Here is a 27,902-nt window from a genome sequence, read left to right as displayed (position 1 = left end):
ACGCTTCCCTATTCATTCTAGGTAATGACAACCCACTACAGGATTTAAATCATTCTGATGAAGCTTGGATGAATCCTACGTGCCTGGAAATCACTGAATTGCTTGTTCATAGATGACTGGATCGAGGATTTACTGACCCGTTCAACCTTTAAGATGGTCATTTATGAGAATAGAGATGAGTTGGAGAAGCTTCAGGAGATCTGGGGTCCTTTCCTGGATCTATATGGTTAATCCCGATGCAGACAAGTCCCATGTACTATTGAGATTTTTTTTTTTTTTAATTTAAATAAAAAGACCTATGAAAACATAGGTTGTCATGCACTTATCTGTAATGGAACCTATATAAACTTACTCACACTTGTATAGAATTGACTACATAGAACGTCTCTTCAAAGTTTACAGAAATGTATCGACGATTTAGGGTTTGGAGACTTTATTTTCTGCAGGTGTGTCAGTGACAGGGTTAGAAGATTAAGACATCCCAAGGCTGCCAGACTCCACTTTTTCCGTGGGTGCATCTAAGAAGCCCTGCAGATAAAGTGATATTTGGAGTTGGAGCCTCCACTTCTTATGGGTGTATAAAGTAATCAAGCTCAATACCTTTAGAAAGGACCAGTGGGTGGCTGCAAACCTTAATTCATAGCTGTAATTCTGGTGATGTGATATGATCCCCCCCTTGTGCATCCATTGGGGTACAGAACCTCACCACTAATGTATTGCAGGCATTCTTGAGTTAGAACAGGAGATATACACAGAGAAACATATTACGTGTTTTTATTTAACAGTCATTGAATGACAGCAATTATTTATCAATCTTTATATACGTAGCCGGTAGAATAAGAGGAAGACAGTGATTATTTAATATCTTAATAACAGGCCGTCTTTACTTTCTCTACATTGATTCATTTAATAAATAATATACAGCCAAACTTTATGCGCCATTATTCAATCTATCGCTGAGTCAGGCGAGGTCTTTCTAGGCTCAGGAAATAGGAGTCCAGTCATGCATCCAGTGTTTCCTTCCCGGAGGTTCCATCTAGTGGGTGACATTCCTCAGGACATGTGGGGGACTAGGAAGGAGCAGGGGTGACTGGCGCGCTTCCTTTACTGCAAGAAAGAGAACACACAAAGACACGTTATCCCACTGCAGAGGATGAAAAGACCAAACATAGGCAGAGTCACGTGGCTGCAACTAATGCCACATTCAGCGTCTTCTGCCCAAAAACAGACATCCACAACCCACCCTCTGTCATAGCTAAGCCACTGTATGTATCCCCCATCCACCCTCTGTTCCCCCCACACATACATATAATCTGTCATTCCCACCAACCAACATTCTTTTGTGCACCCCCACCAATACACCCACCGACCTACGACATGGCATTCCCACAACACTAACATACCCCAACTCACCCCCAGTTCTCCAATATCTTCAACCCGTCCCATTGGTCCAACCAGACATCTGTCATTCATCTCCACCTACTTGGGCTCCTCCCATCTATCCATCCTCCCCTCCATCGGATTCCACTCACCATCCCTCTATCATCCCAACCTTTATCCTTCACATGCACCCTTTGCTCATCTCCCATTCAACCACTCCCTCTTTGTCACCAACCCCTCTGACTTTCCTTCACTTTGGCATCCAAATATCGTCTCCATAACTTCCCAGTCTGCAAATCCGTATTCCATCTCTCAGCCCCCTCTAACAGCCTCTTCCTTTCTCTACCCTCCTTCTCCCCCTCTCCTCCATACCCTACTCTCTCTCAATTCAACCGTTTCAGTCTTGTCTATTTCCGAAATCTCCCTCCCTATTATCTCTCACTCCCCTTTCTCCCTTATTTGTAGATACTTTGTCTACCTCCCTCCTTTCCCCCAACCTTATCCAAAAGGTACACGAACTCTGTACCTAACACCACCATCCAGAATCACACACTCACACTCACACACATTCCAACTCTATCTCACACACACATTCCAAGAGACATACAAACATTCCAACATTTCTGGAAATGGACACAGTTTTTTGGGGGAACGCTCTACTGGGCCCCCTTTTGGGGAAGGGCATGGTCAGGATGATGTGGGCATGTCCCAAGGGGCGGTGCTAGGAAAAGCTTCATGGCAAGCATGTGATATTCTCAGAAAAAAAGATTTGACATTTTTTTTCTTAAGCAAAATGTAAACAAAAGTAAATGCTGCAGATGGCGTGATATCATATATTGTCACCAAATAGCAGGTTATATTCACAACAAACGCAGAATGAAGGGCAAATCAAGCTTTTTGTGCAATGTTTTTAGGGCTGGAATATTCCATTTTTCAAAATGTCACAGATGCTTTTTTGACATCTTGTTCCGCTAGAGTACAGTACATCAAATTATCATTCTCACTTTTTTGATGGTTAGGGATAACATCTTTTCCGCTAGAGTACAGTACATCAAATTATCATTCTCGCTTTTTTATGTCAAATTATCATTCTCGCTTTTTGATGGTTGGGGATTTGCCTCCTTTTCCCAGAATTCAGCACATGATTCCTGTTCTCACTGGCACTGGACTCATCCACTGTCAGTGTAGTGCATAAAAGGTCGTTTGCTTGGTTTTTCAAGTAGGGATTGGCATCAGTAAAACAGAACTCAGAGTCTTCATCTGGCCCCCCCTCTTACTGAACTTCTTCACTCCATCAGATCCCAGACTTTCAAATATACCTTTCTTACTTCTTCTTTTTGGATTTACAAAACGTTTGATAATCCATTCAATGGAGGGTGGTCACAATCCTTGCAAGCACCATCCGTTAAATGGATTAACAATTGTTTTGTGAATACATTTAACGGCCGGTGCTCGGAAGGATTATTTTACTTAAAGGAAAATACTACTTGCAGGCAATATCTGTTAAATAAATGTACACAACTTTTGCAAATCCATTATGGAGTCACCACAAAATGAGTGTCTGGTAAGGGCATGGACGGTGCTTTCAAAGAGTATTTTCCACTGTGCGAGTAATAAAAAAGTAGACTTCTTAGCGGAATCAACGCGGCGCGGCAGGCCACAGCGCCCCAATATGGCGTGAATAGGAATCAACACGGCAGGGCAGGCCACAGCACTCCAACATGGCGTGACTAGGAATCAACACAGCGCGGCAGGCCACAGCACTCCAATATGGCGTGACTAGGAATCAACACGCAGGGCAGGCCACAGCACTCCAATATGGCGTGACTAGGAATCAACACGGCAGGGCAAGCCACAGCACTCCAATATGGCGTGACTAGGAATCAACACAGCGCGGCAGGCCACAGCATCCCAATATGGCGTGACTAGGAATCAACACAGCGCGGCAGGCCACAGCACTCCAATATTGCGTGACTAGGAATCAACACAGCGCGGCAGGCCACAGCACTCCAATATGGCGTGAATAGGAATCAACACGGCAGGGCAGGCCACAGCACTCCAACATGGCGTGACTAGGAATCAACACAGCGCGGCAGGCCACAGCACTCCAATATGGCGTGAATAGGAATCAACACGGCAGGGCAGGCCACAGCACTCCAACATGGCGTGACTAGGAATCAACACAGCGCGGCAGGCCACAGCACTCCAATATGGCGTGACTAGGAATCAACACGGCAGGGCAGGCCACAGCACTCCAATATGGCGTGACTAGGAATCAACACGGCAGGGCAGGCCACAGCACTCCAATATGGCGTGACTAGGAATCAACACGGCGCGGCAGGCCACAGCACTCCAATATGGTGTGACTAGGAATCAACACGGCAGGGCAGGCCACAGCACTCCAATATGGCGTGACTAGGAATCAACACGGCGCGTCAGGCCACAGCACTCCAATATGGCGTGACTAGGAATCAACACGGCAGGGCAGGCCACAGCACTCCAATATGACGTGACTAGGAATCAACACGGCAGGGCAGGCCACAGCACTCCAATATGACGTGACTAGGAATCAACACGGCAGGGCAGGCCACAGCACTCCAATATGGCGTGACTAGGAATCAACACAGCGCGGCAGGCCACAGCGCTCCAATATGGCGTGACTACTTCGAGGCTCAACCGCTGGAGAGGAAGTGGATCAGGCTCCTATGTCCTGCTATCATCAAGTCAGGTAAGTGCTTCAAGACCCTGGTAAGGCGATGCTGACTGTACTTCTTCGAGGCACCCAATGATTGGCTGCTTCTGTTAATCCTTATAGCTTCGGCTTCCAATCATAAGGACAAGAAGCAAACAGCCAATCATGGCAACCAGGCGGGTTCTTTGACGAAGAGCAGGGAGCGTCAGACTCAGAACTTTTAACTTGTGCCATCCGGCCTGGTTTTTGGGGCAGTTTAAAGCAGGGCAGCCAGGCAAACAGGTAAGTGGGAGATGGACAGTTTGGGCCACGGGTCTATACGGAGCGCCTCTGCAGCAAGAAATGTTTTGCCAGAGCGGCTCTCCGCCTTGTTCCGGGTCAAATCTTTCCCTGCATTCCATCACATGCACATTCCAGCGCAAGCTCACTCACACACGCACATACATTCCACCACACAGACATTCCACCAGGCACATACACAGATGCACACACACTAACATTCCGATACAGACACAAACAAGATCCGTCACACACACATACTTTCCAATCCCGGCCAGAAAGGGCCACATGCTCACAAACTCGGACTGGAGGGAGATTGAAAGGCCCAATAGGTTTTCCTGAGGCGAGATCCTCCCCTTCCAGCCTCAGACATAAAGCATGACGGTCCTCCACATGTCAGGATTCTGCGATCACACGAGAGGCCTGTCGGACTAACCACGAGTGTAAATGGCAGAATCACGCTTCCCAAAACCGATGTAAAATAATGACATGCCTACGCAATGCAATCACATGTTATGTACAGCCCATCGTATGTCAGCTGCAGGCAATGCTCCCATCTGCAACTAGCACAGGCCCAGGTCCATTGGAAGATTAAAACATGAGGCAAGTTATTCTGCTGGTGGAAACAGAAGGGTGTAGACGCGCAAAGGCATCCTGACCCTACTAAACAGGTGTGGCTGCAGCACAAGTAGTGGGATTCAAGGCGCAATATCAGTCACATGTAAAAGAATGATCGTGAGAACCAGCCGAATAATAATTGCCAAATATGACTCAAAAGACCCGGGCCCTAAAAAATCCACTGGTCAGGATTGATCGCAAATGAAGACGTTTTTCGATTAAGGCTGCGATTAATTACTATGAGGGGAAAGTGGACCCCAAATTAATGTATGGTTTGGATTTTGTTTTTGAATCATCTCTTAAATGCTTGGAATTAATTGAAGCCCATATATACATATGGTGACGTATCTTGAACATTCTGGGCACCGTGCCACTCACAAGGAAGATTTGAGCTGGGTTTGGTTACTCTGAGTGGGCTGTTCCTTGGAGATTATTATCCTTGCATTGAAATGTATTGTCCCCAAAACAGGATTCCCTGTGTGAGGAAATGCAGCTCTACAGGGATCTGGAGTCTTCTCCCCGGGGGAGAGATAATCTCGCTGTGAATGGCCAAAGGTCACGTGAAAGTATTTGAGATGGGTTTAATTTGGACTTAACTGCCTTACTTCAAGACCCTGTTTGAATCACAAATGGTGTTTATGACTAAGATTGGGTTCAGACCACAGAAAGCTTCACAAATATCCATCCATGAGCCACGTAGCTCATGAACATAAAAAAAGAGGGACGATTGCGACCTATTTTAACTCTGTTCCCCAATCTCTATTGTAGAGCTATTTGGTTAAGATTCTGCGGGTTCTCCTTAGACGCGGCGTGACTCCCATGAAAACATGTAGATTTGTAATAGCAATTAATCAGAGGAATCTGTTACACATGTGATTCTATGTTGTGAAATGCTGAACCTCCCTCGAATTAAATTCTTGGGGAAAAGGATGACCTCTATCGTATGGAATAGTTCTGAAGATTTTGGGTGCAGCTGTTGGCCCCCACAATGAACCTGGCGTCAAGAGGGAAGAGACTTGTGTGGCTGGTAAAAGTGTGCGGTACACAGTGTGCTCTCTCCGGCTACTCCTGATCGGCTGAGAGCCTTTCCCCGGTGCAGGTAAATTTGATACAATTTAGGAAAATGAAAAGCATCTGTTCTACAATAAACATGTTACAGCCATACAGTGCGGGCGTTGCAGACTCTCCACCCGTACTGCACATGCAGCAAACAATTGGCATATGCCAGCTCTTCTTGAACATCAATACGTTTAAACGTCACAAAATACCTCCTGTTCGTCACCAAATCTAACTTGCACTTTTTTAAGTGCTCCGGGATTTTGTCACAGGGCAAGCTGCAGAGAAATCCACAAAACAGCCAAAGGGCTGCCTTTTTTTGGGGGACCACATGCTTTCCCTCAAGCGATTCTGTACAAGACAGCTGTAGAGGGAGGTCCTTTACAGAAAGCCTAAGCCTGAGGTTTCTGTACCAGATGGACATGGCCATGTCCAGCGCAGAAGTCGGAATAAGGAGCGATTCCTTGCAGAAGCCAGAATGAGGAGTGATCTCCTTGCAGAAGCCAGAATGCGGAGAGATTCCTTGCAGAAGGCAGAATTAGGAGCGATTCCCTTACAGAAGCTAGAACTAGGAGCGATTTCTTGCAGAAGGCAGAACTAGGAGTGATTCCTTGCAGAAGGCAGAATTAGGAGTAATTCCTTGCAGAAGCCAGAATGAGGAACGATTCCTTGCAGAGGCCAGAATGAGGAGCGATTCCATGCCGAAGCCAGAATGAGGAGCGATTCCTTGAAGAAGGCAGAATGAGGAGCAGCTCCTTGCAGAAGCCAGAATGAGGAGCGATTCCTTGCAGAAGTCAGAATGAGTAGCGATTCCTTGAAGAAGGCAGAATGAGGAGCGATTCCTTGCAGAGGCCAGAATGAGTAGCGATTCCATGCAGAAGCCAGAATGAGGAGCGATTCCTTGAAGAAGGCAGAATGAGGAGCAGCTGCTTGCAGAAGCCAGAATGAGGAGCGATTCCTTGCAGAGGCCAGAATGAGTAGCGATTCCATGCAGAAGCCAGAATGAGGAGCGTTTCCTTGAAGAAGGCAGAATGAGGAGCAGCTGCTTGCAGAAGCCAGAATGAGGAGTGATTCCTTGCAGAAGCCAGAATGAGGAACGATTCCTTGCAGAGGCCAGAATGAGGAGCGATTCCTTGCAGAAGTCAGAATGAGTAGCGATTCCATGCAGAAGCCAGAATGAGGAGCGATTCCTTGAAGAAGGCAGAATGAGTAGCGATTCCATGCAGAAGCCAGAATGAGGAGCGATTCCTTGAAGAAGGCAGAATGAGGAGCAGCTCCTTGCAGAAGCCAGAATGAGGAGTGATTCCTTGCCGAAGCCAGCATGAGGAGCGATTCCTTGCCGAAGCCAGCATGAGGAGCGATTCCTTGCCGAATCCTTGCCGAAGCCAGAATGAGGAGCGACTCCTTGCTGAAGCCAGAATGAGGAGCGACTCCTTGCCGAAGCCAGCATGAGGAGCGATTCCTTGCCGAAGCCAGCATGAGGAGCGATTCCTTGCCGAAGCCAGAATGAGGAGTGATTCCTTGCCGAAGCCAGCATGAGGAGCGATTCCTTGCCGAAGCCAGCATGAGGAGCGATTCCTTGCCGAAGCCAGCATGAGGAGCGATTCCTTGCCGAATCCTTGCCGAAGCCAGAATGAGGAGTGATTCCTTGCCGAAGCCAGAATGAGGAGTGATTCCTTGCCGAAGCCAGCATGAGGAGCGATTCCTTGCCGAAGCCAGCATGAGGAGCGATTCCTTGCCGAAGCCAGCATGAGGAGCGGCCGGGGTGGGAGGGGGCGTTACAATTCATGAGGGAATGGGGAGAAACAGTCTGCATTAATGATCCTCAAAGGGATATATAGAAGTGTGGAATGAACTGGAGGAGGGAGAGAGGTTGAGGGTAAGTACCTATTTCACCGCAGTCGGGTCGGGGGAGTGAAGTTAGTGTCGCATGTGCGTAACTCCAGCGCTACTTCCAGCCTGCGCGGTGACTTGATTGCACATTGACAAAGCATCTATAATTTTACAGCAGTCGCGCCATGTATGTTTAATTGTTTATTATTATTTTGTTTAACAGAAGTTAATCAACACTGTGAGGCACATTATTCATACATGTATCGATGGGTAAAGCCCCATACATGCTAGTCATGCAGCATGATAGTACATGCACAGTGAAGTACACGAAGGCAGAGCGAAGGACCTGATAATATCACGTGAGCCTCTTTAATACACGCCACCCCCAACTCCCCCCCCCCCGCCCTGATAATGTTTGGCTGTGTAGACTTGACCTGGCTGCACTACAGGATACACAGAGCCTGGGGCTGAAGTGTGAGCAAAAGCCCAGCACAGCCCAGCTAATGCAAAGCCTTTCACTCTTAGCGCCTGCATTCCTATGCAGACATGTTTAGGCAACGGAAATGGTGACAGGATGTCAGTACTTGCCTATCAGGGGAGTGGTAGCAGGGCATGGGGGACAGGAGACCCCTCATTCTCACAGCACTGCTTAAGTGTGTGCTTCAGGCAGAGCGAGTTGACAGCTTGTAACATATAAGCTGCACTAGAATATGTAAAGAAGTCAGGTGCACCCTCACCAGAAAGTGCGCCCCTCGCCCCCACAGTCTTCAAAACTACATCCTCTCACAACATCAGAAGGTTTAGACCCCCCCCCCTGAAATGTTAGAATAGTTGCACACATGTCTCTACCTCTTAACTTGCATTCAGAAACTACTTAACAACATTCTTTCAACTTTCCTTTGCCCTTTGGCCCCTGACCTCCATGGCCCCTCCCTGTTTCTTTCACTAGTACAGCAAGTTCCTCTAGGCGTTCTGCCTCTCTATGATGTCACTCGTGCATCGCAGGCCACTCGCTTTGCAGATTGGCAATATGGAGAGTGTAAAGCATTTATCTTAAGGCAGCAGCAGTCGCAGGAGCAACCGTTTGTTATGGAATAAATGGAGCTAGCATTTCTTTCCTACATGGCTGCATGTGTGTTTCAATAAATGCATTTCTTTCCTACATGGCTGCATGTGTGCTTCAATAAATGCATTTCATTCTTACATGGCTGCACGTGTGCTTCAATAAGTGCATTTCTTTTCAATCTGGCTGCATGTGTGCTTCAATAAATGCATTTCTTTCCTACATGTCTGCATGTGTGCTTCAATAAATGCATTTCTTTTCTATCTGGCTGCATGTGCGCTTCAAAAAATGCATTTCATTCCTACATGGCTGCACGTGTGCTTCAGTAAGTGCATTTCTTTTCTATCTGGCTGCATGTGTGCTTCAACAAATGCATTTCTTTCCTACATGGCTGCATGTGTGCTTCAATAAATGCATTTCTTTTCTATCTGGCTGCATGTGTGCTTCAACAAATGCATTTCTTTCCTACATGGCTGCATGTGTGCTTCAATAAATGCATTTCTTTTCTATCTGGCTGCATGTGTGCTTCAATAAATGCATTTCTTTCCTACATGGCTGCATGTGTGCTTCAATAAATGCATTTATTTTCTATCTGGCTGCATCTGTGCTTCAACAAATGTATTTCTTTCCTACATGGCTGCATGTGTGCTTCAATAAATGCATTTCGTTTCTATCTGGCTGCATGTGTGCTTCAATAAATGCATTTCTTTCCTACATGGCAGCATGTCTGCTTCAATAAATGCATTTCTTTCATTAGTATAAATGCAAATAAATACTGGTTGCAAATTATCTTTTTATATGACAAAAAATAATTATGGATAAATACAGAAAAAAGGCCAAAAATGAATTATGGATGAATACAGACAGAAATGACAGAAAAAGAAATACCATAAAACTTGTAGCCTTAGTTATAAGGAGCTGGGACCTTTACATTTTTTTAAAATTTTGTTTTTTTTACCAATGTAAACATTTAAATTGGAGAAAGCCTGCGAAGCGCTGGGCAGTGTTCAGCAGGTTTTGGGCTTCGAAGCCCTGGGCAGTGTTCGTTGGGGTTTGGGCTTTGAAGCCCTGGGCAGTGTTCGTTGGGGTTTGGACTTTGAAGCGCTGGGCAGTGTTCAGCAGGTTTTGGGCTTCGAAGCCCTGGGCAGTGTTCGTTGGGGTTTGGGCTTTGAAGCCCTGGGCAGTGTTCGTTGGGGTTTGGACTTTGAAGCCCTGGGCAGTGTTCGTTGGGGTTTGGACTTTGAAGCGCTGGGCAGTGTTCTGCGGGGTTTGGGCTTTGAAGCGCTGGACAGTGTTCGGCGGGGTTTGGGGTTTGAAGCTCTGGGCAGTGTTCGGCGGGGTTTGGGCTTTGAAGAACTGGCCAGTGTTCGTCGGGGTTTGGGCACTGAATCGCTGGGCAGTGTTCAGCGGGGCTTGGGCTTTGAAGCGCTGTGCAGTGTTCAGTGGGGTTTGGGTTTTGAAGCCCTGGGCAGTGTTGGGCGAAGTTTGGGCTTTCGGATACACACACAGAGTTTTCTCCTGAGGACTTGCGTGTTGCCATTCTCCCCATTTCCCCCATGAGTACCGGTGTCTGCTTCAAGCACTAAGCGCCGAGTAGTGGGAAGCGCCTCTTGGTTTCCTACCCCGCACATATAATGGAAAGTAAGGGGAAACATTTATTGAGTTCATCACAAACTAAACAGGCTATTCTCCACAAAACGGGCTTCATCACCTGATAGTAAATAGATTTTTCCTGTCACGTAGCATGGGGGTGGTGCTTTTGCAGTGGCTATTTTCATCTATTGGGGAGTGGGTTTCAGCTTTTGTCCCCTGTTCTAGCCGTGCCCCCAACATCTGCTTCTCTACACAACGTCCACTCAGAAATTGTGCAGCGTGGAATATACTCAGGTCTAATACGCCGTGCCGCAAACACTTTCGCAGAGATTGAACGGTCGGACACTTGAATAAGGGACCCTTTGAAATATGCAACAATGGCTGCCCAGATGAAGACCGACACTAAGGAAATGATTCATTTACATGAAACTGTCGTGACTGTTAAATATGGAATAAAGAGTCCTCTTCTCACTCTTTTGCCCAAAGTGTCAGTGGGACGGGGGAATGTATTCAAGGGGGCGTCATTATCTACCGTGATGGCTGTGTCCCTTGAGTAAGTAAGTCCATGAATGTCCAGGAGGTCTCTTGCTCCCTGGAACATCTAAGCCAGAGGTCTTCAAACTGTGGGGCGCCAATGGAAAAGTGGCCCACCATTGCAAATGGCAATTCATTCCTTTAGTGACAGACTGCTTGAATAGTACCCGAGGGTTTTTTTTTGTTAAAATGTAAGCACATTGTGATATTTAAAGAATATTTGGTCAGCAACAATGGTCTAAACTACTAGCTGCATAGTGAAGTATCTCAACAAACTTGCCCACATTGGCCAAAAAAGTGGCAATTTTGACCAAATAAAAACGCCCCCACACTAGAATTTTTGGTTCGGGCATTGCCCTATTACCCCATAGTCCAGTCTGAGTCTGGTGGCTCATTTGTAATGAGCGAGGGCGAGCCGACCCAGTGGCCCCCGCACCCATTATGGAGGAGCGGAGGAGCCAGCCCAGTGAAACATTGAGCACTCACTCAGCTGCTTTTTCCAACTGAGGGAGTGTTCGTGGGGTGGCTGAACGGTCACTGGGAAACACTGTTTTCCTTTGATAGTTCAGTTCCCCAGCCGCACATGCTCACTGAGCCATGCAAGGCTGGGGGCGTTATGCTTCGCCAGCCTTGCATAGCTCTTTGGAAATGCTGGCTGGGGAACTGCATGTCTGTATGTGCGAGGGGGAGCTCCTGCATCTCCTCGCACATATGGACAGAGCAGCCTTAAATATGCATATGTGTATGCTTGTGTTATGAGTGAGTGTATGATGATGGATGCTTGTGTGAAGGATATAGTGCTTGCTCTCTGAATGCTATGTGAATGTGTGTGTGTTTGTGTTGCTCTGTGGAGCTGAGTTTGGCGAGTTGGGGAGGAGGGTTGAACAACAAAGGCATTTTTAAAATGCCTTTGTTGCACAATCCCCCCACCCACCCCCCCCCAACATCAGATCTCCTTCTGAGGCGCTGTGGAGCCCAGGAGACAGGGATGGTATTTTCTTACTGGATAACTGTACATCTATCATAGATGCCCAGTCAAAAAGAACATGCTTTCCCCCTGGTCCCCCTAGTGCCTTGCATACGCACATAACCATGGTGATTGTGTTAGGCGCTGTGGGGCCCAGCGGACAGGGATGGTATGTTTTTGATGTACATCTATCATAGATATCCAGTAAAAAATATCATGCCTGCCCCCTGGCCCCTTAGCAGCAATTGCAAACTGTTTGGCTTTTTACCCAATTTTATGCAATGTTTTAAACTATTATTTAAAAAATATTCCTGGGGCATAGCCCCCTAAAGCCCCTTTGATTGGTTCAGGCTCCACTCGATACGCTTGGTCGCTATATCATATCTGGGGAAATATTTATGCCCCTCCACTTAAAAAATTCACCAGCTGCCACTGGCCCAGGGACTGTGGTGGGAGCAGGATGGACGGAACCATGGATGGATAGTTGTGGGAGCAGGGTTTGTAGAGCGCAGGATCTGTGGTGGGGTGGGGAGAGCCCAGGAACTGGATGGGGGTGGGATGAAGGAGCCCAGAGACTTTGATGTAAGCGGGTGGGGAGCCCAGAGACTATACTGGGAGGAGGGTGCGGGGACAGGGTGCAATAGTTCATAGTTTTTGGACAATGTCCTTTTGGCATTTTTGGGGGGCCCGGCCTGCCCAAATTTTGCTCAGGGGGGCTGGTCAAAAATGTTTGAAGACCACTGATCTAAGCTTACAATATGTTGGTAATTATTAATATAGAGATTTCATCTCTGACTTTTCTATGTTAGCTTCCACTGTTTCTAGGGAATTGGCTAAGCAAGTTTGGTTGTCACTAGAACCTGAAAGTGCCCAGTTTCCCATATGGGACAGGAGGGAGAGTGTTTTCCTGCACCACACTCCTACTCTCTTTACGAGGGAGTCACCCCCCACGTACGATGCCTGAGAATTGTGATGGCTCCATGAAGCAGGTGCCTAAAAGGCACTGTTGTTCAGCGCAAATTCAGTCTGAAGTTAAACAGAGTAAGTCTGGTACAGAAATACCTTAAGCCAATGGTCAAACGACTACCACTAGTGAAGACATAGTAGATGAATTGGCTTTTCCGGTCCTGACACGAGTTTTGGACTCTACGGACAAGGGCCATGATACCCTTCAATATAAAGTGTGTGAAGTCAGGTACATTTGGAAAGAACTATCAGCAAAAATATCCTTTTTAGAGGGCTTCATTATGGCTGCAGCAAGACTTTCCAATACTGCTTCGTGGGCGTGGGTCCTTAATGAGAGTAATACTGCACAGGCTCAACCTGTGCATAACATGGTGCCCCCTGCGAAGGAAGAGGCCCCATGTGCCGATATTGACAGTGCGCTGGGGACTCCTGATACCATGGCGCAAATAGTTGTCGGTTCTATAGAGGCTGACAATCGTTCTTCATCTATTGTCTTAAATAAGAAATGGGGGACATTCCGAGTTGGCCGTTAAGGGTTTACGGGCACCGGTAAGGATGCCGGTGCCGGTAAGCCCTTACCGCTCAATTCCGAGGTCCCTTAGTGGGACCTACAAAGGACGTGTGGTCAGACCACACGTCCTTAGCGGGTCCCACTAAGGGACCAGGGCACTAATTACAGGCCCACTATTTGGGGGCCCGTTATCAGCGCCATCCCCATTCCCATTGAGCCCTATAGGGGCTCAAATGGGAATGGGGAATGGTCTACTGAATGGGGACTTACCGGGTCCTCCAAGGTCGGAATGACCCGGTAAGTCCCCATTCAGCTAGACCGGACCCAGAACCGGGTTTGGCGGCAGCCAAGGTGCTAATAGCACCATGGCCACCTCCAAACTCGGAATGACCCCCCATGTCAGATTTGCTGGTGATTAAGCCAAATAATTCTATGTCCAAGCCTAAAAAAAAGAAGGGTAAAGAAAAAGGTAAAGATCCTTTAAAGGGGAATAATGCAATTACTCATTACTTGAAACCCATTGGTGACAAAGTAGCGTTCTTGACAAATACTTAGATTTGAGTATTTTAACGGTACGGACACAGAACTGGAATGTCGCAAAGAGGAAGACTATTGCATTGTTGATATGCTAACTATGCCAAGTAACAGCAGTATACGAGAAATGGGACGTTGGGGGTCATTCCGAGGTTGGAGGTAAGGGAATAACAATGCCGGTAAAGGATTACCGGCATCGCATACTGCTCCAGGCTATTCCGACCTGCCCACCCGCTATTAGCGGCACCATAAAAAACGGTGCCTCTAATAGCGGCATGAGCGCGGGCACGCGACCCTTCATGCCGGCAATAGTGGCATGCCGTAAACTCGCGGACATCACAAGTCAAGCGGACATGAAAATACCGGCATCATGAAGGCGCTAAAAGTGGATACAGGCATGCCGTAAATACTGGCATCGCAGACCTACCATGAAATGCCATGTGCAGTGTTCCCAACTGCCACAGGTGCACACCATCAGCACAGGTGGAGGCAATGGAGTCTGGGCCTGTACAAAAGCAGCACACCCACACACCACACCCCATTCCACACCAAGATTCATCCAATAGTAGCATCAATACTTCAGCTGGAGGACATGCTAGCATTGCAACACCAGCAACAACACCCACAGCAACAGCAGGCACCACAGAAGAGACGCAGCAAGAGAAGGAGGGTGAGACAGGCCCAGCATGCTGCACCAGTGCAGCCAGCGTAAACATGCAGGCATCCCCCAATCCCAAACATCAGAGCCAGTCCTTTCAACCCAACCCCGGAGCAGAACCACATCCTGTACCGTCTGGACCGGGACACCATCAACACAATCATGGGCATGATACACAATGACATCGTCAGCCTCATCGAAATACGCACCGCCATCCCCCCTCTACTGAAGGTAGTGTCGGTGCTCCACTTCCTTTCCACAGCCACCTACCAGTACACAGTGGGGCACATGCATGGCATATCACCGCCCTTATTCACTCGCATCCTGAAGCAGGTGCTGGATGCCCTCCTCAAGCACACTACGAAATACATATCCCTAACACAGACTCCCCAGGAGATTCTTGAAACAAAAGGTGGCCTCCATGTCATGGAGGTGGCTTACCGCAATCGCAAGCAATACCACTTCAACCAGGTGCAGATGGAAGGCGACGCAAGCAAGATCATCACACATTGTTGTGCCCGATATCCCGGATCAACCACAGGAATGCGGCATGTCACCATGGCAAATATCAGCGCTGAATGCCTAACTTTGCAGAGCCTACTGCCAACGCTCCCCATCAGAAAATCCTACAGAACACAACACATCACTAAATTGACACTAACACAGCTGCATGCGTACACAATGCATGAGCTACAAGACGGCAGAGCACACCGTGTATCATCTTGAAGATGCAACCCAAACCATTATTCCATGGCAAAGGACACATTGAGGGCCTAAAAATGGCGTGCATACAACCAGGGACATGTGCATGTGACCAACGATAATCTGCCGGCATGTGTGACTAGTACAGCTGCCTATCATCAATCGACTGACATATACCTTTTTATGCCTCCCATGCAGGTGAAAGTGGCTATCTCTTGATGCCGTGGCTCCTCACCCCTGTCCGAAACACACAGAACAGGCATGAGGAGGACTACAATTGATCCCACACCCGTACCCGTGTGGTCATTGAGCAGAACTTTGGCCTGTTGAAGGCATGGTTTCGCTGCCTCAGCCCGTCAGGTGGGGCACACCGCTACAGGCATGAGAAGGTGGCCAAGATCATCATGGCATGTGTCATGCTGCATAACATGTGTATCTGATGCAACGTGCACCTGCCCCCTGACATTGAACTGCAACCACCTGGTGATGATGAAGGGGGGTATAGAAGGTGTTGGCGACATGGAGTGTGGCGCCATAACATCGGCGGATGTAGGTGAGTTCCTAAGAAAACACTGTAATGCAGAGTCTGATGAAAGTCAACCAATATGTCCGTCCAAAGAGGTAAGCCATGGCCCAACATACACACTCTCCCAGCAAAGTTGCCGGACGCATCACAGACACATGCAGATGCCTGCAGCAAGGCAATGCTGTACCCGACACATACCACACAAAATGTAAATGCCAGCATGCAGGCCCCAACAAATATGCATGTCACATAGCATAGGTCTTGGCCAACATGAGTGAACCCGACGTATGCTTGCATAACCCACCCATATATCAAACAACGTGATCATCCAAACTCAAACGCCCATTATCCTCGATTGTGTGGATGATCAATTGTCCAAATGTACGTATGATGCCTATTAAAACATCGCTCATGCTGTCGTTCTCTTCGACACCCACAGGCTCTGACCATGACAGTGAAAACCACTGGAAGAGGTCCCGGGATGAGGCCAACCGGTCTTCCACCTCGAAGGGCCAACCCAAGGGCCACCATGCACCACCAGTAAAGACACCCCAGGTTGCCAGTGCACTGGTGCTGCCAAGGGCTGTAGATGAGGAAGCGCCAACACCAACTGCACAGCCAGAGGAATCAGCCGAGGCACCACACTCGGAGGAGTCAAATTTGGCTCGAGAGGTGGCAGCCACAGCACCCGAGGCTGTGGAGGAGGCACAGGATGAGGTATGGGTGCCTGTGGAGGACGATTCCTCAGAACTGCCCCGCACGCCCAGTCCACAGGCACCCCCCCCCAAATCTCATCTCTTGAGACAGACCACGCCACCACCCCTGAGCAGTCTAGGCTGGAGCTAATTGAAGGGCCCTTTAGTCCGATAGTGGCGAGTAGTGAGGCCGAACAAGACACCAAGGAACCGTCCACCTCCATAGGTGCACCCGCAGGGCCGCAAAGTGATGAGCAGCTGACTGCCCTTGTAGTTTGTTGAGGACAACACACAAGTAAGGCAGGAGTGGCGGGAGAACATCGCCTCTCTAGGCAGGACCATCTCAGACAACACAGCCTCCATGGGCAAGATATTTGCGGCAAACACTAGCCGCCTCTGCGAGGAGGTATCCGCCCTGCGCCAGGTACTAAGCCACATAGCTGATGCCATGGAGTCAGGGAGTCCAGCAACCTAATTCGAGCAGGCAGCCACACCATCCTCATCTAGCTCTACCCAGAAGAGCCCCCTCCGCAGGTCATCACGCACCCTGCGCTGGCCAGACATGCTGCGACCAGGTCCAGGGAGTGCTAATTAATAGTCTGGCCAGCCTGATGTAGGCATTAGAGACTTGAGGGGACATGTGTGGGGGAGTTGTGGAGGGAGGGAGAGAGGGGAGGGTGTGTGGGAGTGTTGTGGGGGGAAGGGGCGGATGGTGTTTGGGGGAGTTGTGGGGGAGGGTTGAGGGGGGTGAGGGTGGTGGAGGGTTATTGACTATCATTTTCATTGTTAAATTGAATACACCCGTTGTGTGAAAAGCAAGACCTGAGTGGACATTCATCATTGTGCATGTGTCATTTATTCATATATAGTGCATAGAGGGCATGTGCCCACACGCCCAGTGGCCTCTTTCAGAATATCATGTCACCCTCTGCAGCCATGTCTGTCAGTAATATTGTGCAATCACTGACTGACGCACAGCACGTCACTCCTGTTCATCGGCACCGCAATGATGTGCAGCCACTTCTTCTTCATCCCCTTCATCATCACCAGGTGGTAGCAGTTCAATGTCAGGGGACAGGGGCACGTTGCCTCGGATACACATGTTGTGCAGCATGACACATGCCATGATGACCCTGGCCACCTTCTCATGCCTGTAGAGGAGTGCCTCATCTGACCGGCTAAGGCAGCGAAACCGTGCCTTCAACAGGCCAAAGGTCTGCTCAATGACCACATGGGTACGGGTGTGTGATTGATTGTAGTCCTCCTTGTGCCTGTTCTGTCGGTTTCGGACAGGGGTGAGGAGCCACGGCTTCAAGAGATAGCCCCTGTCACCTGCAAGGGAGGCAAGGAAAAGTATATGTCATTCGATTCATGATGGACAGCTGTACTAGTCACATATGCCTGCAGATTACCATGCACATGTCCCTGGTTGTATGAATGCCATTTTCAGGCCCTCAATGTGTCCTGTACCATGGAATTATGGTGTGGGTTGCATCTTCAAGATGACACACGGTGTGCACTGCCGTCTTGTTGATCATGTGTTGTGTACGCATTCAGCTGTGTTCGTGTCAAATTTGTGATGTGTTTTGTTCTGTATGTTTTCTTACTGGGCGCGTTGGCAGTGGGCTCTGCAATATTAGGCATTCAGCACTGAATTCTCACATGGTGACATGCAGCATTTCTGTGGTTGTGGCGGCCCTGTGACAGACAGTGGATTCCCTTGGTGGTTCAATTCAATGAACTTCCAAGGATGCTTGTCCTGGGTGGTGGTTTGCTGGAGACAGCAACATAGTGCATATGCACTACATGTTGCTGGATGGTGTTATGGAGGGTGAGGTCCGCCGATGAGTGGTGCACGTGTTGTGGGTGTGGGGTGGTTTACTGTTAGTCTTGTTGTGATAGTTGTCGACCCTACTTAATTTCTATGGGATATGGGTGTCATATTCCGTTTGGGATGCTTTGGGGCACAGTGTTTGGTGATGTGCACATCGTGCAGTCACATCGACATTGACACCATGGTGGCGTGTGCATCTCTCCCCCCATTTCAATGCCATGTGCTGGTCATCCAATTTACCAAGCAGCCAGGCACGTCATCCAGCATGTCGCTCTATGAAGCGTGGTAGCGTGGAGTTAAGCAGTACCATAGAGTCATGAGTTGATCCGGGATATCGGGCACAACAATGTGTGATGATCTTGCTGGCGTTGTATACCATCTGCACATTGATGGAGTGGTATTGCCTGCGGTTGTGGTACTCCACCTCCATGGCATGCGGGACCACCAACTCCACGTTGGTGCAGTCGAGGGCACCTATACAATTTGTCATGCCTGCCAGTGCATGGAAGCCAGCTTTTGTATCAAAAATATCCTGGGGAGTCTGTGGAAGGGATGTAGCCCATTGGGTGCTTGAGGAGGGCATCCAGCACTTGCTTCAGAATTCGAGAAACTAAGGGTTGTGATATGCCATGCATGTGCCCTACTGTGTGCTGGTAGGCGCCTGTGGCAAGGAAATGGAGCACAGACATTACCTTCAGTAGAGTGGTGATGGCGGTGCGTATTTCTATGAGGCTGACTATGTCGTCGTGTATCATGTCCACGATGGTGTCCCGGTCCAGATGGTACAGGGTGTGGATCTGCTCAGGGGTTAGGTTGTAAGGACTGGCTCTGATGCAAGGGATTGGTGGCTGCCTGCGTGGTACCACTGGCTGCACTGGTGGGCATGCTGGGCCTGTCTCACCCTCCTTCTCCTCCTGCATCTCCTCTGTGGTGCCTGCTGTTGCTGCTGTTGCTGTTGTTGTTGTTGCAATGCAAGCATGTCCTCCAGCTCCAGTATTGCTACTACTACTGGAATCATCTTGATGTGGGAAGGGGTGTGGTGTGTGGGTGTGCTCCTTTTGTACTGGCCCAGACTCCATTGCCTCCACCTGTGCTGATTGTGTGCACCTGTGGCAGTTGGGAACACTGCACATAGCATTTTACGGTTGGTTCTCGATGCCGGTATTAACGGCATGCCGGTATTCACTATTAGCGCCTTCCTGATGTCGGTATTTGCTTGTCCGTCTGACTTGTGATTTCCTCCCTTTAGCGGCATGCCGCTATTTCTGGTATGATGGGCCGCGTGCCTGCACCCATGCCGCAATTAGAGGCACCGTTATTAATGGTGCTGTAATAGCGGTGACTTGGGTCGGAATAGCCCGGAGCGGTATGCGATGCCGGTAATCCTTTACCGGCATCGTTTTTCCATTACCTCCAACCTCGGAATGACCCCCTTTGTCTCTGGTCTTTCAGACCTTAGAAGATAAACAATGTAAGATCTTCGGGCCAGCTCAAGCCAGGATGGGACGATCAGTAATTAATTGATTTCTTCTGTCTCTGGCCTTTCAAACCTTAGAAGATAGGCAATGTAAGATCTTGGTGCCAGCTCTAAGGATGGATGTGCCTGTAAGCCAGGATGGGACAATTAATAATGAATTGATTTCTTTGTCTCAGGCCTTTCAGACCTTAGAAGACAGGCGTTGTAAGATTTTAGGGCCGGCTCCAAGGATCGATGTGGCTGTAAACCAGGATGGGACGATTAATAATTAATTGATTTCTTCGTCTCTGGCCTTTCAGACCTTAGAAGATAGGCAATGTAAGGTCTTAAAGCTGGCTCCAAGGACGGATGTGACTGTAAGCCAGATGGGACAATTAATAATGAATTGATTTCTTTGTCTCTGGTCTTTCAGACCTTAGATGATAGGCAATGTAAGGTGTTAGGGCCGGCTCCAAGGATGGATGTGCCTGTTAGTTAGGCTGGGAAGATTAATAATGAATTGATTTCTTCGTCTCTGGCCTTTCAGACCTTAGAAGATAGACATTGTAAGATTTTAGGGCCGGCTCCAAGGATGGATGTGCCTGTAAACCAGGATGGGACAATTAATAATGAATTGATTTCTTCGTCTCTGGCCTTTCAGACCTTAGAAGATCAGTAATGTAAGATCTTGGGGCTGGCGCCGTCACTATGTAGCTCTAAGGATTCTGGGTCATTAAATAGAGATCAACATTCAAAACAGACTGAGCTTAGGGGATATCCTCTTCTTACAGAACAGATTTTTAAGGATGATGCTCAATTGCCACTCAATAGTCAGCACATCCTAGCCATCTTTAAGGAGATTCCAACACTTACAATTATAGACTTTTCAGATATTGTGTTAGTTGACTTTGTACAGGAAAGTGGAACTGATTTGGTCCAACTCTATTTTGGCTCTAATTTGGTGAAAACAGCAGTCTTGGGTGAGGCAAATCTATTATTGTCCATGTGATGTGAGGTATTTGAGGCTTTGGGGTCTTTCCAGGATCACAGAAGGTTGATTCATAGTAGAGTTATAGAATCTAAGAGAGTGAGTAGTGAGAAGCCAGTGAAAGTAGTAACTTTTGACAGGATTAATGAAGGTTTTACGGATCATGTAGACGGGTCACTTTTCAGGGTTAATGTGCCTTTGGCGGCACAATCCTGTTGAACTATTTACTTTGTAGGGTAAAAGGTGGGTAACACGTACAGTATTCAGAACAACTGGACCCACATTTCAAAGTCTTTGCATGGAAATTCATCATCACGACTCAAAGAAAAGTGACGGGAGGATACAAATCATTTGGCTAGTTGGAATACCTGTGACTTTTCACACTTGCTATCTGATATATTTGTGATGTTTGGTGATGAAGAAGCTGAAATGTTATGCTTCCGAGAATCCTGGCTGGATTTGGCCCCTATGGATTCACCACATATGTATCCTTGGCACTAAAGGGCCTAGGGGTTGACAATCCGGCGGATTTCTGTGTGCGATCCGTATTAATTTGGGTTAGCTTACACAGAAAATTTAAACTAAGTCTACAGATATCTTGATAGTAAGGATTCAACACCAAAGGGAGGGCTATTCAGACCTTGAAACTTGCATTTTCATTAATGCATATTTCAACATTAGCAAGTCTTCTCCCTCTGCTTTTTTAAAGAAACCTTTTGGAAATCGTATCGTACTCATTGACGCAGCATGGTGCAGACTTCATTATTGTGGGTTGGTGTCTCGATCTAGAGTGGTACAAACAATTGCCACTGGTGGGAACTAACTTGGACCAGTTGGAACGTTGGCGATTAATCCACCTAGAATTGGAGTCATGGGATTTACATATTTTATACGGAAATATTGAGGGTGACTGGCACAGAATTTTACTAGGTATAATTTGTTCTGGAAATCTACCTTTGATTATAGATTTGTGTTGAGAATGTATTTAAATTGTGTTTAGCTCCTTATGGGTGAAAATGGGTGAAACTGATGCTGGCAAGCATAAATTGAAGTTACTACAATTTGCATACAAGATCGGGACAGGAAATAGGCTTTAAAGTCCATTGTTAGTTGAAGTTAGTGAAAACAATAGCTCATTGATCTGCCGTGCAAAGCTGGGTAACTATTTCAATGCTCAAATAGATACATTGTTGGGAAATATTGATGATGACCTTGTTAATCCCTTGTACTATGCAAGCACGATCCAACAGCTGCTAGGTACATCTCTTGGAGGGTTACATTGTAAGAAGGGTCTGATTTTAAAAACACATGCACATGTATATGATAGTTGGATACAAGTAAAGATTAAAGAACTATGTCATAACCTTAAGGCTTTGTTCCACTCAAATAAGGAAGACCGCTTAGCTGAGGAACGTAAGTTAAGACAGAACATGGTTACGTAGTCATGAGGAATATACGAATATGAGATATTCTGAAAGTATGTTGAGTGCTATTTCATCAAAAGACTCCAACTTATTTTGGTCCCTAATTTAGAAAGCAGGTATCCAGTTTGCTGCTCATGCTATTTTGATTGATGAGGCAATTTGGACTAAGTATTTTTCCACTTTATATTATGGGATAGTATTTGAAACCATGTCTCTTGATCTGACTGTAGATTGGATTCTGAAGTTCGATTTGGATGATATCCTATACATAATAATGACGTGTAATTCCTCCAGGGCTCCGGGCCCTGGTGGTTTATCTAACTGTACATTCAAATCTAATCCTTCACTATGGGCTGCTTTTTGTATAAACTGTTTAATAACATTGTGTGCCTACGTTGTTTACCAGATTCTTACATAGATTCATACATAGTGCTTAATTTAAAAAAAGGGGTTGGGGATAATGAAAAATGATCAACCCATCACACTGGGGGATGCAGGTAGCAAGATTTTTTCTAAAATTCTTTCGAATAAATTAGGAAAGTGGGCATACCAGGAGGGTGTTATGGACAAGTAACAAGCAGGTTTTAAAAAAAAGGAGTGGGGGCAGCTCAGAATGGTTTTATTTTGCGATTATTAATTTCCCTGGTCAGAGCTCTTTTTGGCTTTTTTAGATCTGTTCCAGGCGTTTGCCTGTGTGAATAGAACATGCAGATGCCGTTGCTGCCTACCGGGTGAGGCAGCACTGAATTTAGCCTTTGTGTGCCTTTCCATGTACCTGGTGCACTTTTGAGGCGTTTTACTGCATGTGTAGAGCCCCAACCTCATACGCAATCGAAATCGCCTCCTGCTTCCGTGTTTTTCCACAAACAAAATGCTGGGCGCATTGCGGTGCCAGATCGAGGCTGAGCTTCAGCCAAGTTGCTAAGCAACACATTTGAATTTGAATTTACTTCCTGAACATCTGCCAACAGGCAGAAGGAACCAGCCCGATAAAGGCCAGAATAAGGCCCTCTTTGCCCCTCATGGCAGCAGTCCCCCTACAAGGTGTAGAGAGCAGGTGCACCCTTTCACCCGTTGCCCGACAGCCTCAATGTCCTTTCACTGATGCTGACTCCGCCCGATGACCGAAGCCCCATGCAGATGCCTTTGCTGCCTACCGGGTGAGGCAGCACTCAATTTAGCCTTTGTGTGCCTTTCTATGTACTTGGTGCACTTTTGAGGTGTTTTACTGCAAGTGTAGAGCAACCAACCTCATACGCAATCGAAAACTCCTCCTGCTTCCGTGTTTTTCCACAAACAAAATGCTGGGTGCATCGCGGCGCCAGATCGAGGCTGAGCTTCAGCCAAGTTGCTAAGCAACGCATTTGAATTTACTTCCTGAACATCCGCCGGCAGGCGGAAGGAGCCGGCCCGACGAAGGCCACAATAAGGCCCTGTTTGCCCCTGTTTGCCACAGGAGGCCAGGAGCCCTACCCCTCATGCCTCTATACACCCCTATATTGACCTGTTTGGACATTCGCTGCATGGCCCGTGGGCCAGACTCTATGCTACTGCTACCTTGCCTTGACGCTCCCCAAATCACTGTCACCTCAAGATCGCCATGAGCCGAGGCATACCCTGTCTCTGAACTATGGTGCCGACCTAGCTGTTGCATGCCTCACTGTGCATGCATGACCGCACAGAGCTCTACTATCTCTAAAGGTACTTGCTACACCAATGCCTTGGCAATCTTTGTACACTCTGCCTAATAAATGCCCACTATATTACCTGTACATGACCCCCACACCGCTCGCTATCCATGCCTAATACTTACAACAATTTAATGCATGCCTATTCTCCTTATTCACCCTGTCCACTGCCTCTGCCTGTAAAAGCTCTGAACGCACTGCGGCAGCATAGCTCCAACTTATTCTAATAAGCGTTGACTCTAATGATTTAGTTTACTGCTTTGCGACTGCTAGACCCAAGCCGCTATATCAAATGCGTTTGCGTGTTGAACACTCATTATTGCCTACTGTGATCCAACTGAACTTAGTTCATTGTGTGCCATCTGATGCTAGCCTACTGTGTCCCATTTGATGCTAGCCCACTGTGTGCCATCTGATGCTAGCCCACTGTGTCCCATTTGATGCTAGCCCACTGTGTGCCATCTGATGCTAGCCCACGGTGTCCCATTTGATGCTAGCCCACTATGTGCCATCTGATGCTAGCCTACTGTGTCCCATTTGATGCTAGCATATTGAGGCCCCAGCATGTTCACTAAAGCCTTTAGCCAACTTATCTGCTTTTCATTACTTATATCGAGTAGCACACTTTGCCTTGCTAGACGCCACACACAGGCCCTTGGAAACTCACCCTCAGCAACACCCCCAACAACTACACAGCCTCTAGCTATGGATGACTCGATACATCGAATCCTAAGTAACCCCTGCTCAACGGAATCTAGGAATACTCGCCTTAGATCTAGACTAGCCAAAGTATATGAGCCACCTAGAAGCTTGCTACCCATCTCTATAGGAAGAAGGACCTCTAAAACTCTGCACGGCCTAATGCCGAGTTAGCAAATAACCGTCCTCCTAAGACAAAAAGTTGCACAGTCCAGCACTTGAAGCCCAAAGATCAACTAGCGTCTCACCCAGCAACTACAGTTCCCACTAGCCCACCCATCAAAAGGAGCTCTAATAAACTCTAGATCCCTAGTAGCTCATGCCACGGAGATTGATGACCTGATTCTGAGAGATAACCTAGACTTCCTCGCCATCACCGAGACATGGTTACACGCTGCTGCAGGCCCTATGCTCATGCTAGCAGTCACAGATGACTATACTATCTTGAGACAAGACAGACAAGGAACTAGAGGAGGAGGAGGAGGCATTGCCATTATCTGAAAATGCAGTCTCGCTATGAGACTAGCCCCCCCTTACGATATTCAGTCGTGTGAAGCACTATCAGACAAAGTACCTCTGATCAACCCTCAAACCCTTAACAAACACCTGATATATCACCCGCCAGGCCCAATTGGGACATTCAAGGATGATATCAACACGATCATAGCTAATAACCTCAAAAGCTCAACACAAGCATTACTATTAGGTGACCTTAATCTGGGCTTCAATGATCCCTCGGATCTGCCTGCCCTGGCAATAGCAAATACTCTAGCAGAACTAGGCTTCACCCAAAGAAGCACAACCCCCACCCACAACAAAGGTAGAATATTAGATCGGGTGGCAGACCACAACTGCCATGCTAACATCCTCTCCATCGCACCACTAGCCTGGACCGACCACTACCTACTCTCATTTAAACTCTCCACCAATAAACCGCTGCCCACTCCTGCCCCTATGGCTCGACCAACACTTAACAGAAATAAAATGAGTATCACAGCGGATAGGCTTATCCCTGCCTTACTCCCTCCCCTTAATGCACTGCCTGACAGCGCTGACCCAGAGAGTCTAGTTGAGGAGTTTAACAAAATTATGGTCTCGTCCTTAGACCAGATTGTCCCCCTTAAACTCAGACCGAGTAAGCCAAAAAACCATCTGAACAAATGGTTCACACCCTTCCTAAAAAACCTAAGGCAAAAAAAAGAATTGCGAGGCTGCCTGGAAATTACTACCCTCAGAAACCAAGAAATTAAAGCTCACCAAACTCTAATCCCTTTACAAAAAGGAAATCTGCCTAGCTAAGCGGGCATCCTACTACACTCGGATCTCCAAAGCCCACTCCAATATGAAAGAATAATTTGCTATTCTCAAAGAATTAGAGACCCCCATCGCTATACCAGACACCTGCAACAAAGTTAAAAAATAGTGCTCAACATGCACTAGCTAATAAATTATCCACCCTACCAAATAAAATAGCCCAAAAAAAAAGACTTGTTAAATAACCTACCACCTAATAAAATAACTGTGATCACAACCAAAGCCCAACCTACCCAACTCAACTTCTCCAAAGTATCTATCCTCGAGGTGGAAAGAATCATTCTATCCCTCAAACCATCCAATTGTCAGGGCGACCACTGCCCTGCACAGCTCATTAAGGATGCGGCACAAGACCTATCACCCTTCACATCCAAGCCTATCAACACTTCCTTTACCACCGGCACCATACCCACTAACCTCAAACAATCATGGGTACTTCCACTTTTTAAAAAAACAACGCTAGATCCCTCCACTCCCACCAACTACAGGCCAACCACAACAGTCCGTTTTCTTCAAAAAATATTAGATGAGGTGGCCTACACGCAAATACAAAAATGTTTGGAATTACACCACCTGCTAGGAGCCAGACAATCAGGTTTCCGCCCACAACACGGAACAGAGACAGCCCTCATTGATCTCAAGACCCAAGTCGATGAGCTTAGAGACCATGGTAAATCAGCCTTGCTGTGTTCGATCTGGTGGATCAGACAATATTATGTAACCATCTCGACACAGCAGCACACTTCTCTAAGGATGCTATAACTTGGATTAGATCCTTCCTAAGTGGCAGAACCATGAAGGTCTGCTCGCCCTCTGCAGCTGCAGACCCCATACCCATCACTTGCAGTGTTCCACAGGGATCATGTGTCTCGCCCACATTGTACAACATATTTACCAAGCCCCTTTTCGATGATCTGGACCATCTTGGTATCACCTACACTAACTATGCAGATGATACCCAGATTCTCATACCACTTATTGGGGATTATGACAAGGATCTGGCCTTGGTGAATAGAAGATACGTCATCATACAGGCTTGGATGGCCACGCATGGCCTATGCCTGAATGATGATAAAACAGAACTCATCATCCTGGGTACCCGTACTAACTTAAAAAAACTGGGACCTGACTACTCCTCATTCATAATCGATGGCAACCACATTAAGGTAGCACAGGAGGTAAAAACATAGGTTTTTATCTCGATTCCATCCTCTCATTCTCCGAACAGGTCAACACGCTAGCATCCTCTACGACCTATACGTGTAAACTTATAAGAACAGGTAAGCAATTTCTCTTTAACAATAGCTGTACCATCCTGGCCAGAGCACTCATCCTGTCTCGCTTGGATTATTGGAACGCCCTGTACATGGGTTCCAACAAATCCACTATTAGAAGAATCCAAACCCTACAAAACAATGCCCTCAGAGCGGCACTAGGCATTTCCAAAAGAAACCATATCTCTGAGAGCAGACGACAGAATAACTGGCTCCGAACCAATGACAAAATCCTCCTAAAAATGTTGTCGCTTACCCATAAATCTCTTAAGAACGCCGGCCCCATTTACCTCCTTGAGAGATTCCACAATCAGACAACCTCAAGACCCACAAGATCAGCAAACAGAGACCGCTTGTCCATCCCCAAATTTAAACTATACACGATTGGAGGTAATAGTTTACCTGTTAAAGCGGCTAAACTATGGAACTCCCTGCCCCTACACTGAGAATAGACCAACCCTATCTCAACTTTAGAACTAACACCATCTTGTGGCTGAAAGCCAATGACCATTAACTCACATGATGTCAACTGAATTGTAACTAAGAACACCCATCCCATTTCTGTATCCTACACTAAGTGTTCCGTGTATATAATATTTGCAAATATTTGTAAATATC

The 27,902-nt window shown here is 47.3% G+C and overlaps 1 protein-coding gene across 5 annotated transcripts in view; it reads right to left on the bottom strand.

Annotated features, from left to right (window-relative positions):
* Positions 1–758: 758 nt before the first annotated feature.
* LOC138498128 (toxin S6C6-like) overlaps positions 759–27,902 on the bottom strand; it is a 600,232-nt gene continuing 573,088 nt past the window's right edge. For all 5 annotated transcript variants that reach the window (XR_011278701.1, XM_069621992.1, XM_069621991.1 and 2 more), the window contains exon 4: positions 759–1,107. The gene's annotated coding sequence lies outside the window, so the exon portion shown is untranslated. The remainder of the gene's footprint in view (positions 1,108–27,902) is intronic.

This window comes from Ambystoma mexicanum, chromosome 5q (genome assembly GCF_040938575.1).
Source record: "Ambystoma mexicanum isolate Mex_15411 chromosome 5q, UKY_AmexF1_1, whole genome shotgun sequence".
Lineage (NCBI taxonomy): Eukaryota > Metazoa > Chordata > Amphibia > Caudata > Ambystomatidae > Ambystoma > Ambystoma mexicanum.
This window is presented reverse-complemented; position numbering and strand designations above follow the sequence as displayed.